The sequence below is a fragment of the Mixophyes fleayi genome, chromosome 6 (genome assembly GCF_038048845.1).
Source record: "Mixophyes fleayi isolate aMixFle1 chromosome 6, aMixFle1.hap1, whole genome shotgun sequence".
In the NCBI taxonomy this organism is placed as follows: domain Eukaryota; kingdom Metazoa; phylum Chordata; class Amphibia; order Anura; family Limnodynastidae; genus Mixophyes; species Mixophyes fleayi.
Window position 1 is genome coordinate 151,598,287 of NC_134407.1, and position 19,160 is coordinate 151,617,446.

The 19,160-nt window shown below is 41.0% G+C and overlaps 1 protein-coding gene and 1 pseudogene across 1 annotated transcript in view; one reads left to right on the forward strand and one right to left on the reverse strand.

Moving 5' to 3' along the window:
- The window catches only part of LOC142160429 (chloride channel CLIC-like protein 1), a 284,558-nt gene that overhangs the window by 246,840 nt on the left and 18,558 nt on the right, over window positions 1-19,160 (forward strand). The window lies entirely within an intron of this gene.
- Window positions 15,904-16,016, reverse strand: LOC142095597 (5S ribosomal RNA; annotated as a pseudogene).

Genomic DNA, 19,160 nt, shown 5'->3' on the forward strand with positions numbered 1-19,160 from the left:
TAAATGCCTGGCTTTGAACTGCTCTTTATTGCCACTACTACTCCTCCCCTCATATTTTACACACATCTGTTTTTATCCTTGTTCAACCCCTCTCCCTGCTCTCCTCCAGGCCAGCAGCTTGAATCACTACTACAATGGTAGAAGAACATTTTTAAGAACTGCGGCTGCTACAGACAGTTCAGTATATAATGTAGTTGTAACAGTTCTGCAGCTCCTTCTACTTTGTTTCATACCTTTTGAGGATCTGACTGATCAGTCAGTACATTTGATTGTTAGAGAATTTAGACTGTAAGCCCCAATGGCGCAGGGACTGATGTGAATGAGTTCTCTACAGCGCAGCGGAATCGGTGTGTTACGAGCTGCCGCGGCTCGCTTCCTGGGTCTGCTAGCGTCCCGGCCGTCACCTTGACGACCGGGACGTCATTTCCAGTTCCTGGACGGCCGTTGCCAAGGCAGCGGTCCGACGCTTATACTTTAGCGCTGCGTCCCGGCGGTACTAGTGGCCGGGCGCATGCGCGCAATTTAACACAGCCTGTGGGCTGATTAATGTAATTTATATGGGGGCTGTGTGAGACTCAGATCTAGGCTCTGATTGGTGGCTTGTGGTATTTAGGGCAGTGAGGTCTGCAGCCTCACTGCCGGTTATAGTTTGCTGTCCTCAGTCCTGCTGCCTGCTTGTGCTATCCATTTTGGTTCCTGCTACCTTGGATTTGACTACCCGTGTTTTGACCCCTGCTTGTTATTGGACCTGTGACCCTTCTCTTCTGACCTTGACCTTTTGCCTGGAATTCTGATTTTGCTTCTCTGCCTGTGAGTTTGACACTTCGCTTGCCCTTGGATATTGCATCTGTGCCTGTGACCTTTTGACCTAGGATTCCTCTTATACTACAGTCCACCAATCACTCCACTTCTGGGAACTCCTTTAAGTCAGTATACGTTACTCGACCCTCGGTCGGCCCGCAGCCCAGTCTGTCCCCACCACTAGGGGCTCCAGCGAACACCTGGCCTTCAGAGTAGTTCCCGAGTTTCACTGTACTGACTTGGGAGTTCCTAACACGGTGGCGCTATATAAATTGATGATGATGATTGTAGAACATTCAGATTTGTTAACATGATGGTACACTGATATCTGCCTCAATTATATTATCTTTATATAATGCTAATGGGATGTTAACCTCTTCCTGACCACTTTTGTTATTTATAGGAGATTAACAGTGAGTACGAAATTACAATCATTGCTCACGACAACATGACTGTAAAAAGTCGCTAAAGGGACGTCCGCTCTTCCCTTTATCGTCCTAAACAAGGTTAGTGTGTATGCAGTCCATGGACCGAGCGATCGGACCATCGATCGCATGTAAAATCGCTCGGCATAAAAAGTTGGTCGAAACTTCTGTAGGCTGTACCCAGCTTAATGCTGGTCACTGCAGTCCCCATAGACTTTTATGGGGACTGTGCTGTGAGTCAAATTTAACAAGCTTTGCTTTTCACCGCCAGTTTAAAAAAAAAATCATACGCCATCTTGAGGTGGCGTGAGCTTTTTTTGTTAATGGAGTCCTATAAACTTAATCGTGCTGGAGAAGTCTCTCTTCGACCAGTACCGGGTCCCATCGCAATATGCATGCTCGACCTTAACCTCGTATGCGCAGTAGTCCCTGGGGTCAGATCCTTCATTTGCCGGCAGTGTTAGGTTATTACAGCTATTATAGGGAGTTAAACATTGTATAAATGGCAGCCAGACATACAGTGGAACCAGTTGACAATGTAATCAGGGAATTTAATTTTTGTGAGACACTTATAGTAACTGTTATAACTGTTGGCTTTACTCAGAACTACGTGTGTTCAAAAATGACACTTGCATTAAATTCAACAGCACTGTTAATATTGTTCCAGAGTTTTACATCCAGCAAATATGTCTTCTTTATTTACTACAAAAGTAGTACCTGCTTGAATCTAGATCAGATTATTGACAGGGCTATTTGCGGTTTTGAGGGCTGGTAAATATCTGTTGTCTTATTTACATGGAAATAAGTGATTATTTATACAATCACATAATTGATTCCTGATTTTCTTCAAGCTAATATCTTCTGCAGCATACATAGTTGTGTGTGTAATCATTCTGATCCAGGAAACATTGTTCTACAAAGGTCGACTTTCTAAAGTTTGATGATGTTGCCAAAATTTTATACACAATTTCTCATACAGTGCATCATGTATATAATAGTGTCAATACTATAGATCATCTGTTATCCTTGATTAATACTGTATTATATACACTATGCATATGTGGAGAGCAATGTATGTATATAAATATATATATATATATATATATATATATATATATTGTAACAAAAGGAGGCATTTAGCTGGCAATATGCAGAGAAAGCAGGGAAGTAGAGTAAAACATTGGCACAGTTATGTACCTAGGTGGAGATTAAACCAGGTAAAAACATATGTGTAGTTTAAAATTGGTTTACTTACATGATTTAAAAGCTGCTTCCTCTCAGCAAACAGACAGGGTGGGTCTGATAGTCTAAACAGAGCCAGGGATGGGCGTTTCCTTTTAAATAGAAGGTGGGTGTGTCACCTGTCCATCAAGCTAGGCCTGTGGGAGGAGTGTCAGGTATAAAACCCTGCTTGTTTTATTGTTCAGGAAGATCAACGCTGGGCTAGCTGGCTGATCTGGACAGAGAGCTGGACTATGTATAGTAAGTGTTGAGGGTCTCCATAATTGCTGTGCAAGTATACGGTGTCAAAACATTATTACCATCCTGACAATAAAGAACCATAAAAAGGAAGAAGTTGTACGCGTGTGCTTCTGCAGTAGCGGGCTCCTGCCACAAGTGGTGTCAGGAGTGGGATGCTCCGGGAAGCAAGTTTTCGCTACCTAACCCGCGCAGACATCAACATGGAGGAAGTACTGAGAACCCTCGTGAATGTGGCCGCTGCGCAGCAACAGCAGCAAGCTCAGATGCTACAAGTTGCCGAGGCACAGGTGGAAAACACAAGGCTCTTAAGAGAAGAGTTAAGCCAGGTGAGGCATGACAAATAAACCACCTGGTTCTGTTCTCCAGAAAATGTCACCAGCTGATGACGTAGAAGCATATCTGGTGTCTTTCGAGAGACTTGCAAAAAGGGCAAAATGGCCTCCTAAAGATTGGGCTGAGAGATTGGCACCATATCTGACTGGTGAAGCTCAGCGAGCTTATATGGATCTAGATGAGGAACGTGCCTCTGATTGTCTGTGTCTAAAGTCTGAGATATTGGCTCGCATTGGAGTTTCCGGGCCAGGCCGAGCCCAGCGCTATCACTAATGGCGCTATGATAAAGAAAAACCGGTCAGAGCGCAATTGGCTGAGTTTTCTAAAATTTTAAAGAAATGGCTGCAGCATGAGGAGAATTCGCCTTCACGGATTATGGAAGTAAGTCACTCGCCATAGTGTTTTGTTGCATGCAGCAGAGAGAACAGCCCAGGAGGCAAGCCTGGAATACATTTTGAGAAGTAACCTTCCCATTAAATTAAAAGAGCAGACTGGACCCTCTCCATTCTGCTGCACACATCATTATGATGCAGATCCTTTGATAGGTGGATGGCTTGAACCATTCACCAGTCAAGAGCATCCAACCATTGGTGGTGGCTGGGGCAATTTACCAATCAGAGTGCCGTTAATACTGTAGTAATTGTGACTGTAACTTCCCCAAGAGATAAGGGCACCAAGGGGACAAGGTCTGTTTGGTACTTGTGATGCCACAAGAGATCTAGGGTCCAATTTGCAATCCCCACAATATATCTCTGCTCTGCATTGTTCTGCCACCAGCGAGCTGGGGGTCTGCCTTGTACTATAACCGGAGGGCTGAGAGTCTGCATTGTAACAACACCAGAGAGCTGGGGTCTGCATTGTTAAACTACTGGAGATCCTTCTAAGCAGTGGCCCTGTAGACTTTGTATTACATTTCTTCTAAGCGTATTCAATCAGGAACTTTCATTGAAAAAACAAAAAGTAACCCTTAAATGGCAGCTACTACTTACAATTTAAGATATGCAAACCAGTCACAAATCCTCCCTGGCCAGGATGGCCCTTACGGTAAAAAATGGAAAACTGCCTTTAATAAGCGAAAGGACAAAAGGCCTTGAGACGGTGCAAACATAAATACTATCAGTGAGGGAACAAACTGGGGCACATTGCAAGTCTCCTTTATAAACATGGTCAAAGATCACTAGGATATGCAGAATGCAATTTCAACCATGCAATACTGATGGCATTCCTATTATGCCATGCTTTACAACATTCCTGAGCCAACCACACCAGTAGATATTGCACTCAAAAAGAAAAGAGAAATGAAAAGAGAATGAAATGAGAGAACACAAAACAGGAAAAACTACAACTTCATGCTGGACAACTGTCTTAGCCTTTGGCTCAGGTGCTACTACCTGCATTTGAGGCCTTCCAGAACAGACTCACTATTGCCCTTGGACCCTTCTCTGAGTGTTGGCCCCTCTGCAGTGGGTGGAATGGGCACCAGTGTGTCTCTGCTACCCTTGAAGCCGTGATGCTGGTAGCCTACACCTGGTACCTGTCTGTCAAATAACCTGAGCCTAAGAAATTATTGCTCCACAACTTACTCTCCCGATCCAACATCCTGACAGTTAGTGTGACTTTTCAGGAAACAGTGTTTTGGACGTTCTCGGTTGCTGTCTCACTATTTACCTTCTCTCAAGGTCTAACCTAGCCTCCCAGTTACAATCTCATCTCATGAGGGTTCAAGAACATTTCAAAAACTGACAGGTTAAGAGTCTGCCCAGGAGTGATCTTTTGGTAGCGGGAAAGGACTAGTGGCCGAAGCTATCAGTCACTTCAATCAAGTTCCAACTCTTATTCTATTCAATTCGTTCTACCGAGTACCGTTACTTTATGTTCACACTGGTTTATGGCTAATCGAAAGCATGTAATTTGTTACCACTACTCATATGTTATACATTTTTTATCAATAACATGAATACACCTATCACCTATTATAACTCTAGGGCTATCACCTTGGATAACAAAAGCTTTGAGTATGACATAGTAATATATTATTAGACACATTTCAATACACCTTTACCTAGACATATTTTATCGGTACACCAGTGTATACTTATGGATCCTGCATGGTGGTAATTGGATGACGTGGATTTGTTTTACCTGGAGGAAAACCCATCAGCAGGAGGGATATGGGATGGCTCTATTGGTATCATTTTCCTGATGTTCTCTTAATCAAGATAGGACGTTGCCGTCCTACTAGCTTGAGACGAAATGTCTGGTGCACCCCAATATACTCTTACCAGCTTGCACATACCTTCTGTACCCAGCTGAGCCAGACCATTTGCTGCCTCCTCTGGGACTGGGAGATACACTCTGGGAGCTTCTGGTCTACCTTGTCCATCTCTCCAGAGTCCACCAGACTCCTCACCACATCTCTTCACCTTCCAGACAGTTTATTCCTCAGGTAACACAAATCTTCATATATTAACCAATATGTGTATGTGTGCATGTTTGTGTGTGTGTGTTCACATTTTAAAACTAAAACAATACAATGAAAAACAAAACAAAACATAGATTTGTTAGCTGTCACGTAAAACCCTGCTGTCTATTTGACAGTTATGTTCGCCCTTGTGTGACAGCCATGTATAGTCGTGTGTGTAAGTGTGGACTTTACTAGCAGCTACTTCATTTGGTAACTGTGTCACTGTTTAAAGTCCTCTATGTAGTGTCCTACTCATGTGCTGGTATTGCTTTAAAAAGATTTCTCAGTCAACTCAACATCGCCCCCTAGACTAGAAAAATGCTGAAGACCAATGTATATCAATCGATTTTCCCTCTACCAACTCACATGCCATTCTCAGTACCTCACATTCAGCTACTTGACTATGTGAGAAAGACAAAGGGATAACACTTTCTTCAAATATAACAGTAGCTATTACATGTCTGTCTAAAAGTGAAAAAATATAAAACACAAAACTTCTACATTTTCTAGGGTTTCACATTATGTCGTATCTTGTGGCACAAATCCTATTCCAATGTTCTACACAGAGATGCATATCTGTATGCCTATCCTCTAGCACTCTCCTGTCTCCACCCTTTGTGCATCCATATAAAGGCACATTTTTGTACAGGAGGCACGAACCAAAACAAAAACAAAACAGATATGCAATCTATAAAACATGAATCGTATTTCCACAACAGAACCTTTCTGCTTAAAATCAGCAGTTTCTATACACATAAAAACAAAACCCCTGACTGTTTCATAAACTCTAGTGTGTGTATCTCTGAATTTGTCTTATGTAAAAAAAAAAAATATGTCTTAGCCCCATTGATGAGACTGTGTCTGATTTTATCTCTACCAGAGCAGAGAGAGAGAGAAAAAGAGAGAGAGAAAGAGAGGGAAAGAGAGAAAAAGAAAGATAGAGGGGTACTAGCATTTGTGTAAAGAATGAGAAATAAGAAAGCAATGAATAATGGGAATACAAAGATTTGAATATAAACATACATGTAGAAAGGGAGATTATACAACACAAATGACAGCTGGATTGGACTCTATGGGAAAATGGCTGTATTCATTCCACTGCTCCCCTTAGCTATTTTCTAACTATGACCCCTCCCCATACTTGACTAGGGGGTCTTAACCGTGCAATCCAGTGTCGTCCGTCATTTGTTCATTAAGAACTCGGTATCACATTGACTACATACCTTTTTAACGGACTTTCCTAACTTATGATAGAGAAATGTAAAAATTAACTTTTGATGACTCATCTGAGATACAAAACGATATTTTGGAGCAAAGTGTGTACATACTTCATTGTTGGATAATGATTCTCAGCCAAACAAATTATCATGAGACACTGCAGCTTAAAACAAAGAGTGTTCCAATTGTCTATTGTTAATTTGTTTTTCAAGAGTGATTTTTTTTCTATTTCTCTATCCCACCCTTGTAAACACTAAGTCTATATTTCTTTCGTGTACCCTTTATCTGTAAGAGGGAAACGAGATAGTTATCTCAAAACAGCAAACAAAACAAACATTTCCATTCTTTACCATCGGCCAGCGATTTAGGAAAGCAAACATGTGACAACATAAAACAAACAAAAAATCAACAAAGATTACCTTTTAAATAAGTTTCTTTCTAAACTTTCACCTTAATACTTACCACAGATTAACTCTAGAGTCGGCTATATTTCTCCCCCAAAGTATTAGTTGCTATGGGGTGTGCAATCCATTGTTAGGGAACCTCTGAGACTTGTGGGTGTCTATGTGGTTTCCAACCCTTAGATGGGCCAAGTCTCTTTGCTTCCGCTCTTGTCATTGTACAGTCTTTTGCTTGGTGTCCCGTTTTAGTGCATCTAAAACACTTTCTCAGCTCATGTTGTTTCTTTTCCTTAAACCAGGTGTTATTATGCTGTGGTTGTGTGTGCCGTCCCTCCAGTGCTTGGATACTCACCATCATTAATCTATCACTTAGCGTCTCTTTCTGTTTATTTATATTCTGATCATGTCCTATGGCTGACTCCCTGAGAACATTTACAGTGATTCCTTTCCAGTGTGGTAATGAAAAGACTGGTGCAAACTTCAAGTCCTCCCTGAGGCCATCCATTAGAACGTTAACAGCAACCTCTCTGTAGTGTACATTATCCTTTATGTCTGATACCCCAGTATATTTGGCCATCGCTATCAGAGCCCTGCAAAAATAGTCTGTCGCATTTTCACTATCTTTTTGCTTGATAGTAAAAAGTTCACTCCAGTCCACTATCACTGGAAAATATATAGCCAACCGTGTGATTATATGTCTAATATTGTCCTGATTATCATCCTCGGTTAAGGATTCATCCTCCTCCAACATACAATCCTTAATGAACTTTTGTATATCAGTATTGGGAGGAAGACAGGTCTTCAATAATACTCGCCAATCGTTATTAGTTGGCTCGTACACATTACCATAATATCTAATAAACTTCTGACATTTGGTCAAATCCTTCCTAGGATCAGGGAAATCAGACAAAATTAAAAATGTTTCAGACCTAGTGCATGGATCATGCTTTGCTACATGTTTTAAAGGAACTTCATCATCTCTGTCCGCCTTCCCATTGGGAACTGCTGTTGTGCGGACAGGATGCAGACTTATCAAATCACTAAATCCTGAACTAGTTGTTGAAATTGCTGCTGCAGTACAATGGATGTCTCCCCCTGTGATAACCTTTACATTATTCTCACCACTTTCAGCCGCTGCCCCTGCTGGTGGAACCGTTCCCTTTCCTTGTCCTGAAACATTACTTTTAACATTACTTAAAACAACATACAAGTTACTAGTTACAGTTTTCACATTTTTGGTATTGGCTGCACTTTCCGCCCCGACCGAATTTGTCAAGGGCGTGCTTGCGCTCAGTTCTCCACGCTTTGCAACGCACACTTCCGGAACGCTCATTTCCAGTACGCTGATTTCCGCTGTGCATTTGCTGCTCTGCCACGTGTTACCTTCCATTTGCCACAATTTTAAACAGTCATCATGTTAAATTCTCATTTTTGTTGATTTAATCAACCGCACTTTATCTCTAACATTATTTAACACCTCTGAATCAAGACTACCTATGTTTGGGAAAGGTTTCACACACTCCCGGGTTATCTTGACCCATTTGTCGCAGTATGCCGTTGCATACGCACCATACTTATTAAACATACGGAACCTCGCCGAATCAATTGGTCCTTCCTTAAGCAGCACAACATCAACCATCTCTAGCGTTTGCTTAGCACCCATTGTGAAAACAACCTATTTCTCAACGCTACGCAAAAAAGACTTTTTACCTGTTCTTCTTTCAAACCGAACCTACTAGAGATTTTTTTTATCCGTGGACGGTTTCACAGGCTACGCCCACACACCTCCTAACACAGAAATATCACTATGGACAACAGAAATATCAGCTCCTCGATATCCTGGGTCTCCACAAAATCTGTTGAGTATTACTGAACTGGTAGTACCGGAGTTTACCCGTTTGTACCAGCGTAATTCCTCCAGCTGTTCAACCCAAGTCACAAGCACGGTTGCACAATAAACCATGCGGTCCCATCGCACCGCTTAGCAATACTAACTATTGCTAAACTTTGCGATTACTCTTGGGGAGAAAGTTTCCCAAAGCTTTTTAACTGTTCTCTTTTCAAACAGGGCTTTTGCTGCCAGTATACCTGCCTTGTATACTACCTCGGTTGTTCAGCCCGCCTCGTCAAACGGCAACCGATATCCCTGTCTTTTTGACAGTAAATCAACTTTCACTTCCAAAATCATACAATCACCAAACACATACACCTTAGTTTTCTGCACAGAAAATAACTTTCCCAAACAATGGCACTATCTTTTCAGAGACTTTACCAAGTGCTTACAGTATGCATATATAATAGACATTATACACAATTGTTTAAGCACGTGGCAACAATACCGGAAGTTAGCATATGCTGAGCAGGAAATACGCATACCCTATGCAATGCAATACCTTTTAAAACGCAAAACGACAATAAAAAGAAACATTTTTCTTTCCTGTCCCTAGATTCTAGTTAGCGTTCCTTCAGTTTACGCAACTGCGGACATTTGGCTTCTCAACACAAAATGGACAACAGGTTTTGAACACATTGCGTTCTTTCCTGTATGAGACGCGTCCGTCACTATCCACCCTTTGTTGAGCAACCGAAGTCCGCAAGCGTTGCGTACCTTCAGATAACGTAACATCCTAAACTCACGAGCCCCCAAATTATTAAAGTAATTTTATCGTTTTCAAATTAGCATTGCCCAATCAATTGTATGTGTTTCCAAAGCACAAAGTGATTTATTTTAGCAGATGTAAATAGTCAACAATTCAATCCATTTTTATATTATGATACAGTACAGTACAACCAATACCAAAAGATAAATACATACCGCTTGCGCTACGCTGCGCTAACCACGGGCACCCCTGGACAGTGATTCACCTTAGAATACTGTGATCAGTGAAGTCTGAGAGCTGGGTGCACAGCTATGATCATATATACACAGTCAGTGTTACAGAGAACAATAGAGATGACATAGATTGTTTCTATAGGTCCAGACGTTGGGTGGGTCCAGGGTAAACAGGTCATAGACTGATTCAATCTAAGGAATCCAAAGGTGGGGGTAATCTCTCCAGGAGATCTGCTCCTTTCTTCCCGCCAATGCTCCAGTTACAACTAAGTCAATTAGCATTTCATAGCCAACATCATACAAAGGTTTATTCCCTAATATCAATAACTAAAGTATGCAATGTGCGATCTCTTCGTCGACTGCACCGGACAGCTGCTGATGAATAGGGCTTTAATATGACACTAGGCAGGATACCTTTCCTATAACTTGAACCTTGAATATCACTGAAGTGTACATATAATCATTATATATATATATATATATATATATATATATACTACTAATAAACCAAATACTATCTGCTCATAAATTACAGTGTAACGGTACCAATATGAATTATATAAATAACGAAATGTTGTAATGCGAGTGTGTGCATGCGTATTTTACCGTGCAATCGCACAACAAAACGATATTAAACCAATATACTTTCGTTCATCCAATTATACGACTTCAACATATAATATGTGTATATATGTGTGTGTGTATATATATTAGAGATGGGCGGGCTCGGTTTCCCGAGAACCGAACCCGCCCGTACTTCTGGAATTTGAGTCCCGATCCAAGTCGGCTCGGTACTCTCCCGCCTGTTCGGATTCCAAAACAAGGCAAAACGTCACTGTGACGTCGTCGGATCTCGAGATTTTCAGAATTAATATATAGCCACCTCCACAGACATCTAGCGCCATTTGAGAGAGGGAGAGAGAAGGGTTAGGTGACGGTCCCAGTAATTTGAGAAGGAAGAGAGTAGTAGGAGGGATTTTTCCTAATTTACACTACAAGTGTTTGGGGTGTCAGATATTTCCCTGTTCTAAAAAACCTAATTTCTGGTGTTGAAATTATTATATACCAGCATTATATATTTCTGAATTTGCACTACAAGTGTTTGGGGCATTTCTATTGATCGTACAGTCTTTGCAGGCTGAGTTTTTTTTCTATTTAACTATAAGTGTAGAGTGTAATATACAGATAGACACCCAACTGCCTTTTTTGCTATGGATTTCAATAGCTCTTTTTAGTGCATTGTCTGGCACCCTTGATTGGTGTGTGTCTGATAAAAGCACAAATCCCGGGGGGTCAGCGCTCATTGACATTTATTAGCTGTAGAATTACCTCACTTATCCAAGAAACAGGTGGAGCACTAAATTATGTTGTTTTAGGCCCCAAAAATTGAATTTTTTTACAAATTGCAAAACAAAACCAAACAAAACCAAAACGTGCAGGGGCGGTTTTGCCAAAACCAAAACACGAAGGTAATCCAGATCCAAAACCAAAACACGGGGGTCAGTAAGCATCTCTCTTTATATAAAGCAATATCCTAGTATAAACCCTGTTCTTCCATATACAGTATACTTGCTTAGTCTCTTGGAATGTCCAGGCAACTTTTGAATTCCAGGTAGGACTCACGGAGAGTAGGCCATTCCTCCCACATCCTGCCCACTTCCTAGTGAAGTGGGCAGGATTGGAGCCTCCATGACGCAATTTCCGGTATTAATATCATTTTAACCCCATCCTCATGGCATAATGATAGTTTTGTGTCATTATGTCCCGGGGATGGGGCCAAAATTACGCAATTTGCCACGCCCTATCTCCTTCTGTCCTCACACTTCACCTCCCCTCCATGATCTCCCGGAGGCAAAGAGGAAAAAGTTGGTAAGTATGGTATACAGCTTGCACCCAATACAGCTTCACTGTCCCAATACAAACACAACCTCTGCTCTCAATACAGGTTGTACCGATACAGTTGCTGTCCCATTGTATATAACATTACTACTGCTTGTGCCAATATAAACACCACTGCTTGCTGTATTAAACAGTGGAATATATGTGGTTGTGTGTGTGTGTGTGTGTGTATATATATATAATCTCCTCAGTATACATATGCTCCTTATCATTGTCCCGAAGAAACATCTATATTATCCTGGTCTCCCATATAAAATACTGCTTCCAATATAAAACGTATACTGTCCCATATCGATCACATATAACCATACTGTATCCCAATGCAAAGTATTCCTATATAGTCTCAATATTATTCCCATAGAGGTCCAACCAAGACCCTGCCATAAAGAACATTTTCTGTCGCTGCTTATTGCCGTGGTAGAAAATCTTCACTTGCATCAATTAATCAAAAAATATCACTGGGGAAGCTAAGCTCACCTCCCCAGCGACACGGCCAGTCTGGCATCAAGCTGCGCAAGCACCAGTCGGCTTGCTATTTCTGTCATAACCCAGTTAGCCTACGAGTATCTTTCTTTTTTTGGATTTTGGGAGTAAACTGCAGCACTCAGAGGAAACCCAAGCAAACACTTAAAGTATGTACAAACTACGCATATATAGGGCCCTACTTGGTATCTAGCACGTGGACCCACTGCTATAAAGCAGCAATGCTAACCACTGTAACATTGTGCCACTATATTTATGCTCATTGCAGCCTTTCAGGGTTGTCATGTCAGTATGTAAATGACTCGACTGAATAATGAATTTTGAAAGCATGGGCCCATAAAACCAAACCAAATAAAGAATTTAAAAAACAACTCCTATTTTAAGCATGCCAAAGGAAAAAATGTATGTATTATACATTCTTTTTTTCTTCTTTTTATTTGTCATTGATCTCTGTGGATTCAATTAGCTTCTCTTTGTCTGTTTTTGTTACAAGTCAGTGAAAAACATCTGGTCTGTATTACATCTATATGAACTGTCTTATGTTCATCATCCGTTTTGGGTTTGTTTCTTTGGAGACAGCATTTTAAATATTCCTTTGGGGAATTCCTTTCACCCTGCCCCATTGTCTTAGCTATAGACACATGTCTGTGTAATCCTTGTTCTGACTATCTTATGCTAATTACACTCCCCAGTGGCTTATTACACAAAACTGTTACTTTTAAGTACATGTTACACTTTACTATTATACAGCACAACTCCTAATAAATAAAACACAGCAGTATTTAAGGGAAGGGCCAAAAGATGAAAATAATTTATAGTGCAGTGGCAATAATGTTAAGCCCTAACATATTGGCCTATTATTACTGACTATATTATCTGTATGATGAGATTTACAACTCAATTTGTTTCCCTAATGGCCTTACATTAGAGTGTAATTACACTCATATAAAGCACTTAAATTTCCTTTGCTACACTACTTTTTGATGTGCACATTTATAGTCATAAAATATTTGTTTTTTAAATCACTAGTTTTTCTACAGGATGCAGCCATTTTGTTTTATGGCAGATTTTAATCTGCTGTCTGTTAATGATAATAGGTCTGATTCATTAAGGAAAGTTAAGCAAAAGCAAGTCGGGGAAAACCATGTTGCATTGGAGGGGAGCGTACATTTATAATTGATGGCAGATTTATATTTGGAGTAGGGCATGTCCTAGATCAACTTTAAATTTCAGTGTACAAATAAGCTACCAAGTATTTTTTGTGTTACATGAAAAAACAGGCAGTATTTTCCTTATGTGCAAAATAATAAACTCATTTTCACCCTGTGCATTGCAGCATGGATTTATCCAGAAAACTTACTCAATTTTTTGCTTAACTTTCATTAATAATTCAGGCCTATTATCATTATGTTTAATCCAGAAAATAGATTTATACAGTTGTTCCTATTATTAATGTATAGTCCTTTAGAATGTGTGAGCTGGCATGCAGAGATGGTAATAGCTATTTTTCTTTCAGTTAGCTGTCATGTAAACATTAGAGATGTTCACTGACCCCCGTGTTTTGGTTTTGGTTTTGGATCTGGATTAACTAACGGGCCGCACACCCGGCACCCGTACAGGAGATGAAAGGGTAAGAAGCTAGTGGATTCCTGCGGTACCTCGTGGTATGCAAAGAGGAGATGCGGCAGGAACCTCTCGCAGTCTCTTCCCTGCGACTCCACAAAAGTCCTAAGCATTTGTTTTAGGGTGCCATTAAGGCGCTCGCACAGCCTGTTGGCCTGCGGGTAATACGGGAAAGTAATTAAATGATTTACCTGCATCTTTTTACACAGACTCTGCATGAGGCTAGACAAGAATTGGGTACCATTTATCTGTTAACATTTCTTTTGGTAACCCTACTCTGGAGAAAATAGTTATAAGGGCATCTGATGCCTTGTCTGAGCGAATGGAGAAAAGAGCTACTGCTTCTGGGTACCTAGTAGCATAATTCACTACAGTGTACTCTTTCGCTGAGCTACTGGGAATGGCTAGGGGAGCCACAATATCCACAGCACCCCGTTCAAAGGGTTCTGATATGATGGGCAGTGGAATAAGAGGGCCCCTCCCCACATCACCAGACTTCCCAACGACCTGGCACACATGGCACGAGCGACAGTACTAGTCTACGTCAGTCAGCATGCCAGGCCAGTAACAATTATGTGTAAACTAGAATAGATCCAGTGCTCACAATATGTACTCAATCCAAGAGTGTAAAGGTATATCTCTTAGCACATATAACAAACTTATATAATGAATACAAATACAACATTTACATCTTATACTACACAATTAGAAATGGAATAAAAAGAATTAGTAGCAATAGTCCTAGAAACTAAATCTAAAGTAGTAGGCAGAAAATCAGATTCCCAATTACTCCCTAATAGGCATAAAAAGGAAAGCAGGTGTCCAAATTGTCCAACATTGAGGAAACAGTCTCGTCCCAATATAGCAAAAAGTTAATAATAAAAGGTATAGGATATTCCTATATACTTGCTGTGGATGGGTCTCCCCCTAAAGATGATGGCATAAAGTATACATTGGCCGGTTTCTTGATAGCAGTAGCAGTAAGTGAAAGATGCTCCTGATGCAGTAAATCAGAAAGAAGAGTCTGCATGCACATCACTTCTGGTCACTTCCAGTGTACGGATTGAATCATAGTGATGGAAAATTAATGCATTCAAACGCGTTTCGTCTTTCGACTTTCTCAATGGGAGATACAGAGGTCATGGATGTATAGGTTTATGTAGCCCATAGATTTTTTAACCGCATTTAATCAACACTTGTTCCGAAGTGGGTATTGCGACTAATCTATATCGGCAGTCCCATCAGTGCATATATTAAAAAAAAACAGCATGTCATAAGTGCAATTAAAAAAGAAGAAAAAAATAATAATAAAAAAGAAGAAAAAAATATATATATATTGTGGTACCAATTAAACACAGATTATTGGGAGCAGATATTAACAGAATTAATAAAACAATTTCTAACTGTGTAACCACAATATTGCAGGTAGCTGGCAGACAAAAATCGTTTGACCATAGGGAACACTGGAATGTTGATTGGTCCCAAAGACATGATAAGAAATATTAATAGGATAAAAGTCTCTATACGTGGCTTGAGTATTGATTTTCTCAAGTTATATTAAAACATATATTGGGAAATATAACCTTCTAACAAATCCTATATGGGTAATCTTGCCATAAATTCTATTGTCACAATGTACACTCATGAGTTCTCTATTCGAATGGAAATTTTATTGGAAATAAAAATAAATAAAATAAGGAAAGGCTCATCTACTCTGCATATTGATAAACATTTCCTCTTGAGTATAGTCTAGTAATAGGATCTACCCCTGTCAGCTTGGTATTTTAAAGAATTGGTCTTGTATCTAGAATGTGTTTAATAGCAGGATATCCCAAAAAGTTGGGGGGGGGGGGTCTGATTAATTGAAGTGCAAAGTGATAAATGAATACTAGAAAGTAACAGAAGTGTCTAATGATGACATCCCTGGTGATATGGCCTGTTGGTATACAGCACTAGGTATTCCCAATGCCTCCCGGTACTTGCCTAGCCCTACCTGGCTTCGCTTCCAAGTTCTGATGGGTTTGGGCTTATTCCAAGGTGGTATGGCTGTAGACATCAGGTCAAAAAAAACCCTATGAGATGACTAAATACAGCTCTGTATATCAAAATTTATGTTTAGACCCCCCCTGGGGCTATAGTTTTTAATTCATAGATCCATTTTTCTTTTTTTCTTGTTTTTAATTTATTTCTTCTCCTTTCTTTTTTCTTTTTCTTTTTTAATTGCACTTATAACATGTTGTTTTTTTTAATGTATGCACTGAAGGGCTTACCGATATAGATTACTCGCAATGCCCACTTCGGAACAAGTGTTGATTACCTGCTGGTAAACAATCTATGGGCTATATAAACTTATACACATCCATGACCTCTCTATCTCCCATTGAGAAAGTCGACGCACGTCGACTCTCCTCTCTGATACACTGCATCAGGAGCATCTTTCACTTACAGCTACATCTATCAAGAAGACGGCCAACGTATACTACAGCTATACCTTTACACTTTTGGATTGAGTACGTATTTTGAGCGCTGGATTTATTTATTTATACTTTTGTACAGGTCTGGACAACCTGTTTGATCCTGAGCAGCCAATCCGTGCCTTCACTGATTTAATGTGCGCACTAATTGTTTCTTTTTGTGTTTAGTAAAAATTATGTACCAAATGTCCTGCTAGGGGTATCTCATGGACTACTTTCAGCAACCCTTTTCTATTGGTTTGTGGTACAACTAGCTGCCTGTCAGCAATTTAATCTGGATGCATACTCGTGACATTTTTCTCTCTGTACAAAAGGCCATTTTCCCCAAAAATTGTATCTTCCTTACTTCTCAAACAGTCTTGACTGACCCTCCCACTTACTGTTGATAAGCTGGGATCAGTGTTTTGTTCAGATTTGAGGGTATCACTTCCAAGCTTGTCAGTGTGGAACACAGCATGGGGTGGCTCTTTGAAATCACTGCCTGAATCTGTAGCTCCTACAGTGAGGGAGGGGGATTCATTTCTAGTGAACTTCCCTCCACACTTTCCGGGGTTAATGCACAACTCCTCTGTGCTGCTCTCTGGGTCACTACTGCTAATACATTTGATACATTTTCACACTTTGGGACACCTTCAGATTTGGGTATATGTAAATTGACCTGCCTACCTAAAACATTAGTAGACATGGTATCACATTTAGGCACAATCTCGCATAATTTGCCCTGGTCAAATTCACAACTTAGGTGATAAAGGGTTAGTCTCTCCAATAAGAGCATTATCATCAAACACATTGACACATAAACCCTCCCTCTGCATCACAGGTATCTACAAATCTGCATGAGTATTCTCAGCAGCACATGAAATTTCATTACATATTTTTGCACTTATTTTATGCTGGTCAGCAGAGTTCACCTGGGAAAGGTTAAGGTTAGTTTGCGCCAGTGCAGCAGAAATTACATCATTATCATTTATATAAGCAGTGTGCATCCTTCACAAATCAGTCCCTAACAATACAGTGGCAGGCAGATTATCTAGTACCCCAAAATCTCATATCCCTCAGCCTGATCCCCAATCTAGGTACACCCTGGCTAGGGGTACTTCAGAATTTAGGCCCTCTACTCCTCGTACAGCAATAGTCTTCTTGGCGTCCTCCTGCACACAGGACAGCTGGCACTGGCTTTCCTGCTGGGCCCCCTCACAGGAAAAGGAGTACTTTTCTTATTTTTGGGGCAATTGACACTGATGTGCCACCTTCATCACATGTAAAACACCAGGGGACAGTTGCCAAAACAGGTTTTCCCCCAGCCCCCCCAGAAGATGCAGCAACAGCTGGTTTGGTTGACAGGGAACTCAGGGGTGATCCTCCATGTTGCCTCTCTTTCCATGTAGTTTGCTTTTGTGGTCCCCAACTCTTCTTCTTCGTTACAGGAGCCATGGTAACTGTGTACTTGTCGGCCAGGCAAGCAGCCACTTGCGCTGTCTTAGGGTCACGATCCAAAACTCATTCCCTCACCTCAGCTGGGCAAAGTGTGGGGAAATGCTCCTGGAGAATAAGATCCTTTAACTTATCATAGTCCAGTACCTGCAATCTCTCAATCTATTGATGCATTATGGATGATAATTGCGCTAACAGTCTGGCATAAGTATCAAAGGGACTGTGCCTTGAGTCCCGGAATTTCCGCCGGTAAGCCTCAGTAGTTATGTTGAAACAAAGTAAAAAGACATGATCGCCGTCCAGTTCCTGGGGAAGGTCTGCAAACGCTTCTAAAGCTTTCCCTCTCAGTCCAGGGGTTAAATAGCTGGGCCACTCACTGGGTCCAGTTTAAACTGACGTGTCAAGATCGCCGTCTTTTTCCAACATGGGACATTGGTCATGCCTGTTTTTTTCCTACCCGGACTCGGTCCGCCGACTGGCCGTTGAGCCTGGCTAACTCTAACCGGTATTCACGTTCGACTTGACGTTCAGCAGCCTCTCTGTCCGATCAGCATTCTGCAACCTCTTGTAGTTGCTGGATCAGCCGCAGTGAGGTTGCCGGGTCAGCATCCTTCAGCTGTTTGAGAGCAGTATGAAGGTAACTGTCCAGGGTAGACTCCGCACTTGATTCAACAGAGGTATTTGTGGTATTGTCCAGTGCTGACTGTTCTTCTGAAGCAGAGAGGTTTTTACCACTGTCTCCTCCACCTTTCAGTTTCTGATCAGCCTCCATAAGCGCTTGAATCAGTTACTCTCCTGATGAGCATGACAGCAATTCCTCTTAAGTCACACAAAGCCAAAAGCTCATCCTTTTTCATCTGCTTATAGTCAGTGGCCATCCTGGACCTCACACGTCCACCAAATAGAAAAAGGTCGAACAGATGTGCAGTATGTCCTTTAAAATTTGTGAGCCTTGAGCTTCAATTAGGATGTTGACTCTCTCTAGAATCACACACCAATAATTCACTTAAGTTCTTATGATAAAAAGAAAAATATTATCAATCCCACCATTGCCAACCAGTTTGTCACGAACGCCCAGCCAGTCCCAGATACAGCAATCCGAACAGCTGGCTGTGACTGGCGTCACCTTAGTTAATCAACAATGAATACACCTTTTCTGCCACCACAAAGGATTTATTATGGTGTCCTTATGGTCACCAGAACCACTTATTAATGTTTCACACTTAAATCACATACACATGTAGCATGAGCCTCCCTGGGCTTCGTAAGTTCATAAAGAATCACGGAGAA